The sequence below is a fragment of the Etheostoma spectabile genome, chromosome 6, assembly GCF_008692095.1.
Source record: "Etheostoma spectabile isolate EspeVRDwgs_2016 chromosome 6, UIUC_Espe_1.0, whole genome shotgun sequence".
NCBI lineage: Eukaryota > Metazoa > Chordata > Actinopteri > Perciformes > Percidae > Etheostoma > Etheostoma spectabile.
Genome location: NC_045738.1, coordinates 4,532,951 through 4,539,594, shown reverse-complemented (window position 1 = coordinate 4,539,594; position 6,644 = coordinate 4,532,951). Strand labels below are relative to the sequence as shown.

The following is a 6,644-nucleotide window of genomic DNA, read 5'->3' as shown; positions in this document are numbered from 1 at the left end:
GTTTTTTTGGGAGGAGGGTTACACTAGCCAGTTTCGATTACCCCCACCCTCCATGCAAATTATGCCTCATTCAATTTTAGGTCTCATTCTCTTGCTTAGGCTTGATGTTGAACAGCAGATCAACCATCAGGGTGTCTGTCTTTCACACACCTGAAAAAATCGCAAACAATGGGGCATCACGCCTACAGTGTATTGCAATTGTAAGCATGTATTCCATGGACAGCGTTCTTTCTAGTTGGCTTTCTTGAATTCTTGAAGAGCACAATCTCCATTCCGTTGCATTGTGGGTGGTATGGAGTTGTTGTAGAGACTATTTTCAAATGCCTGTTCATTACTTTTTTTCAGGATATAGTGTGTGTGTGTAAGGATCTGCAACAGTCTTCCCAGATTTAATTGTGGTTGGGTAATTGCACAAAAATGTAAATTGATCCACCACAAGCACATGACCGCCTTTGCTTTGCTCAATGTGCACGTAATCAGCTGATACTACTTAAAAGGGTTGACTGATCCACTGGTACTCTCTGAGGAACGTTTAGATGTTTCTGCTTGACGCAAGAAGTTCTTCAGGACATGTGCTTTTAGTTTGAAAGACATAACCAGCTGTTTTCTGTCTCTAGAATGTCAGAGAACTCCTATATCTTTTCTTCTGTCTGTGTAATAGACTGCCAATCTCCAGGGTGTACTCTGTCTCTTGCCCAGTGTGTGCTGGGATAAGTTCCAACTGTCTAATATGTCACCAACTACTAGAGGAGACTCTAGACCAAGATCCAGCGGGGCCCATACTGGCCCCCATAAGCAGTTTATGAACTGTACAAAAATGTATAACAATACAGTAAAGTTCAAGAATGACAGTATAATCACTAATTCAATGTACCAGCCAGCAAGCATGCTACGTGACCCAAATCCAGTGATGCGGTTCACACCCGGGCCAGACAGTTCTGGCATAAACAAATATTCTGTGAGTTTCATGACAAACTTCATGTTGTAGCATGGTTTCTTTTATTTGTTTTTCAAAGCAATCACAATGAGTAAAAAGGGGAAATCATGCTGTGGGAAGAGTGTTTCATGGGAAAAGACGGAGAGAAGAGTTTTTAGATGGAAGGTTGGAAGTGAATGTGTTGTTCTGACCACACTGAGAGGGTCTTTCCACGATTGGTTAGTACAGTAGGGTGCGTCAGGCTGGGCCAAGTCCTAGATATGGGGATGCAGATAACTTTGAAGATTTTTACCCGTGTCTTCTTTTAATCAATAAAATAAGGTTTATTGAGTGTATCTGATAAGTTAAGATAAGTGTCTCAAATTCTGTTTTACCAAATGAAACAGTAACTATTTTGCAGGAAAATTCTTCTTAAATCAGGCAATATTTTGAAACATAATTCTGTCCTCATAAGCACTGCTGTTTTGCATGTACACTTTTCTAAATCTAACATTAGCTTCCTTTTCATTTTTTCCATCTAAGCCAAACTGGGTTTTATTTCTGGATAGTCTCACATTGCCAGACCTTACTCCACAGCGCTGTGTATAAGGTCTGGCTCCACCACAGATACATTCTGGGAATATAACGCTCTGGGTAGTTTGCATTTCTTTAAACAAATTACAATCGTTTTGGGCAGCACTGAAATCCGGCCGCAGTGACGGTGGCTCTGCTAAACAGTCTCAGGGAAGTAGCTTATTTTGGTGGAACATTTGCACCCCGCAAAACACCAAATAAAATATTAAATGAAGTTAACTGCTCACATAAAACATTTACATGAGCTATTTAAATTAGCTGGATACATGGTTAAACATCTTTTTTTTTTTCTTATGTTTTTTGTCCGGCCCATGAACCGTCCCATAAAAATGGTAGACCCATGAAAACGTAGCTCAGCGACCCAGTGGTTGTTTTCATAATTGACACTGGACTGGCTCAATCATATCTTCAAACAGCATACTCTATCAAATTTCTGCCTGCATGCAGTTTCAGTGTACATCTGCCAGGTTACAATAGTGATACAGATCATGGAGAAGAAACGCAAAGGAGGACCTTCATGCAGACACTGCCAAATGTGTGAAATTGACAGACATGTTTTTGGCAGTAGCAGGACTTCATCACAGGCACGTGGTCAGTAATGGGCCGGGGCGGCACTGGCCCGCCCACTTTACTCACTGGCCCGCCCAGCCAAGTTTCATCAAAATACGTTTTGTCATGAAAAATATTCAAATGTTTGTGAAAAAATAAAATAAATAGTAATAGAACTAGTTGTGTGTGTTTAATGGGTCTTCACTTCTGATTAAAACAAAATGCTTGAACCATAGAATAAGGATCAAACAATTAGGAAGCCTTGGATTGTATGTGGTTTCTATGGTAACAACAGGCAGACTCTCAAAGCTGCCTTCAGATGCTAACGTTAGCTAACTGGCTTTTTAGACAATGTACCATGAATGTGTTAAGCAAGGTACTGTTAAAAGTTATCGTTAAATGGGTATGGACAGTTTTCTTGGGTGGAATGGAGTGTAAATAAGGACGAGCTTTCCTGCAGCATGAGCAGACATTTCCCCAGTGGAACTGACAGCCCATCAGTGAGAGAGGAGAAGGTTTTGAGTGCTGGCCCTCACAGACGTAACATTAAGTAAAACGTGTTTCATGCTTCTTGTAACCTAGTAACCTTTCTTATTAGTAGGAAATCGTGAACACTGATGATGGCTTCTAGCAAAAACAAATTTGTGTTTTGCCCACATTAATATGTAAGAAGATGCTATCTGTGAGTGAGGTAGTTTTTAAGTTTTCTTTGATCTGTCGGTCTGGGCGAAAATGTAAGGCCGATTTTTGGTCCCAATCTGTCCTTGTTGTTTCCTGTGGTGAAAGGATTTTGAGAATGACAACACACAGCGAGTGGAAGGTGAGGGGCAAAGCCATCCTGCAAATGCACTTCTGTTGATCCAGACTACTTCTAGATGAACTTCTAACTGCTAAGACACATATTCCTAACATCTTTTTACATCCTGCAGGCCCTCTGCTCTTAGGAAGCGAATTACAATCAAGAATAAAAAGGCATTAATACGACATCTAACTTTGGTTACCCCTGATTTAATTTTCAGCACTATCCCAGTATTTTGCTGTCAATGTACTTATCAGTGTTTTAAAGTGTTTTAGATCCATTCAACTTGTCATTGTAAGTTTTTTAGAGTCAGACCTACTGATTACCAAGACCACCAATGTTCATGACTACTGAGGAAATCGCCGGTGCACACAGAAAATTAAAGCTAGTGCGTAGTTTCTACCGCCCCCGTGAGGAATTCTAAGACAACAAATGACAACCAAATTTTGGCTGCGTCCACATGACCAGTAAAATCATCTGACTCACTTCCTCAGAAAAGGAAAAGTGACACATCACACAGTGTGTGACTTTTGCTGTCACCACACCTTGTAGCATGCCTTGCTGCTTTTTCTGAGAAAGGGCTTGGTTTGTACCCTATTCACCAGTAAATACCAGGAAACACAGGGAGCGCAGTCCCATCCACTGCTGTAACTGGGCCAACAGTGACATTCACTCTCTACAGTAATGAATGTGGTTCAGAGCAGAGGTTAGTTAAACACTGTATATGCTTAATTTCTGTTAACTGGTTTGTCACTGACACACATGTTGGCACTTTATGCAACGAATGGTACTTTCAGTGAAAACACAGCAGTTTTGTGGCGTGGTTACCACTATGGAGACAACCCTCAATCCAGGAGTGTGAATCACATTCTTAATTAGAGAATGCAATCTAAACCACATGTAAACAATTAGCCTTCAGGGTTACAGGGTTGTTCCTGTGTGTGTGTGTGTGTGTGTGTGTGTGTGTGTGTGTGTGTGTGTGTGTGTGTGTGTGTGTGTGTGTGTGTGTGTGTGTGTTTGTGGTGTACACTTAGAGTAGGAATGCTGTGCAGTGTGCAGTGTATAGGACATGGTCCACACACATAGTCCACACAAATTGAAAGGATGATAACTTATGGTGTACACTCACTCACACACACACACACACACACACACACACACATTGCAATATACTACTATACATGTAAGCTCCTAATATTTCTATTGATTTATTTCATTTATTTAAACCTATAGGGCAAAGTTTGTGTCTCCCCCATGAGGAATTCTAAGTAATGTTAACAACACTGTCGGCACGTTCACATGATACAGCCTTTTGTGCTCGTGCATGCGCCCCCACCCCTCTTCCACGCAGTTGCTAGTATGCAAGGAGGACACAGAGGATTAAAAAAAACATGATGGGCTCTTCAGAAAAGGTGATTATCTTCACTCAAGCTTCAAAGTCACCAGACAATACAATCTTCTGAACATAGCCATACTGAGAAGTACAAAGAGTTTTGTGGAGTTTTAATTTGCTTTGTAGCAACTCATTTGGCAATGGCTTGAATGTATCGGACATTCATTAATATCAAAAAGTTAAGCACTAAAGCTTTAAATTAATTGTTTAGCACATTCTCTTTTACAGCAACACACTGTTAACAGTTAAAAAACATTACAGAAACAAAGCAACACAGATTTATAAAGATGTGCTGTGAGTTTAGTTGACATTGGAGACTATTCCATGAGTTTTTCTAAATCAGTTTTGGGACGAGGTTCCCAGAGCCTCAACCAATCAATGGAGCATGTCAAGTATGGGCCATGGTGCCAGAGCAGACCTCCAGTAATAAACCTGTGTTTGTGACCCTCTTAGTATGAAAACCAGTCAGAGTGTAGATAAGGAAATCAATTAAATCCATACCTCTGGATCTGAAACAAAGAGCATGAACAGTTTAATTTTCATTGAGAACTAATTAAAACTAATTAAGATTGTGAAGGGCACCTTGCAGTGCATGAAAGGAAAGTTGTAATTTCTCAATGGCAAATTAGACAAAATTAGCAACACAGTAACATCTGCACAGTAGTGTAGAGTATCATCGGCATAAAGGTGAAGTTTCAGTTAGACACAATAGACTTTGCATTGGTATTTTTACTTTCAAACACTGATGTCGATCTTTACTGAACCAGGCATCCTTTCCAAGTATGAGTTGTAGTGATGAACCCACAGATAATGAATCATCCAACAGTTGTCTTAAGCTCTACGGAAAATACTGGCTCATTGTTTTAGTTATCTGGCCCACAACTTGGATGTTTTGGTTCCCTCTCACCACTTTCACAAGCGTTGCTGTCAGCTGTGTTTTGAAGGGTTTTTTGTGAAAGGGATATGATAAACCCACTGTACACTACCTTCCCAGCAAGTCCATAACAGCTATAGCCTTTCTCGCCCTTTTTATGTCATTAAATGTCAGTTAAACAATAAATACCCCTATGTTAGTGTTAATGGCTATTCTTGTCACGATGTTTGTCACTGACTTTAATTTTACAGCAAATGCATGCTGTTGGCATTGGCTGGTTCTTTTAAACTGTATTAGAACAAGCCGCAATAGCTAACCAGTTATTGTCAGAGACACAAAAGCCAGAAACTTAAAGGCTTTCGTACCAAAATACACAGCTCTCAACATCAACAAATTCCTTTGCAGAACTGATAAAGACTTGGAGCAAAAGGTGGTAAAAGCCAAAAGAAACTTTTATCAGACTCAGCGGTATCAAGTGTATGAGGCCTGAAATATTTTCAAACCTGTTTCTGTGTGTGGTTTAAAATGTTCACTGATAACCCAAAAGAAACAAACATTATAACCAACAGAAATATCAGATTAATGACTATATGACTTATCCAACTATGTAACAGGCTTCTATTATTTTCTTTGAAGAGCACAGCGTTTCCAACAGCTGAAATAAGTTGTAACTTGACTGTAAGCAGAAAAATGTGTCAAAAAATCCCAGTAAATACAAATAACAGTGTAAGAGGCCAACCGCAATAAAGTCAACAAACCACTTAAATCTTTACAAAGTGATGACTAGCCAACTCAGTCTCTCAGGGAACAACCAGTCCATGTCTGATTAAGATGAATCTCAGTGTTTTTCCTTCGTTCTTTTCAATTAATTGTCTTAATAACATCAGCCCCTCCCTGTACTTCAAAGACGAGAGCACACTAACGCCCCTGATGACTTGCCTGATAGAGCGCTGAAGACATCCCAGGAAGCATAATTCTTGAATAAGGAAATTGCTCTTTGTGCCAAGACATGTGGCTCTGACCACACACTCTTCATTACTTACTTTTTGTTCTGTCTTAGGTCTTACTGTGTCTTCTTCTCTCATTATTTCTCATTCTTTCCTATTATCTCTTTCTGTGTCTTCTCATTTTCTACCACCCACCCTCCCTCCTTTCTCTTTGTCTCTGAGGCCTCCAAACCCTCCAATCCCTGTATGTTTTCATCACATAGTGACAAACCAGAGGATGCAATTATGCAAGAATGTGTGTGTGTGTGTGTGTGTGTGTGTGTGTGTGTGTGTGTGTGTGTGTGTGTGTGTGGGTGTGTGTGTGTTAACATGCCTTTTTGGTTTTGTGCATGGACACTTTTGGTATATCATGTGTTTGTGGGCATGACTGTGTGTGGATGTATGTAATATATCTGTTTGCGAGCATGTGTAAGAGTAAACCTCTCCCACTAAATCATTTGTGGTCAGAAGGGTGGATGAAAAAGTAGAAGAACAGAATACAGAATGTGCAGGCCCAGAGGTGCTACTCCCTT

General features: G+C 40.2%; 1 long non-coding RNA gene across 1 annotated transcript in view; it reads right to left on the bottom strand.

Annotated features, from left to right (window-relative positions):
* LOC116690866 (uncharacterized) overlaps nucleotides 1-6,644 on the bottom strand; it is a 39,849-nt gene that overhangs the window by 20,485 nt on the left and 12,720 nt on the right. The gene's annotated exons all lie outside the window — the stretch shown is intronic.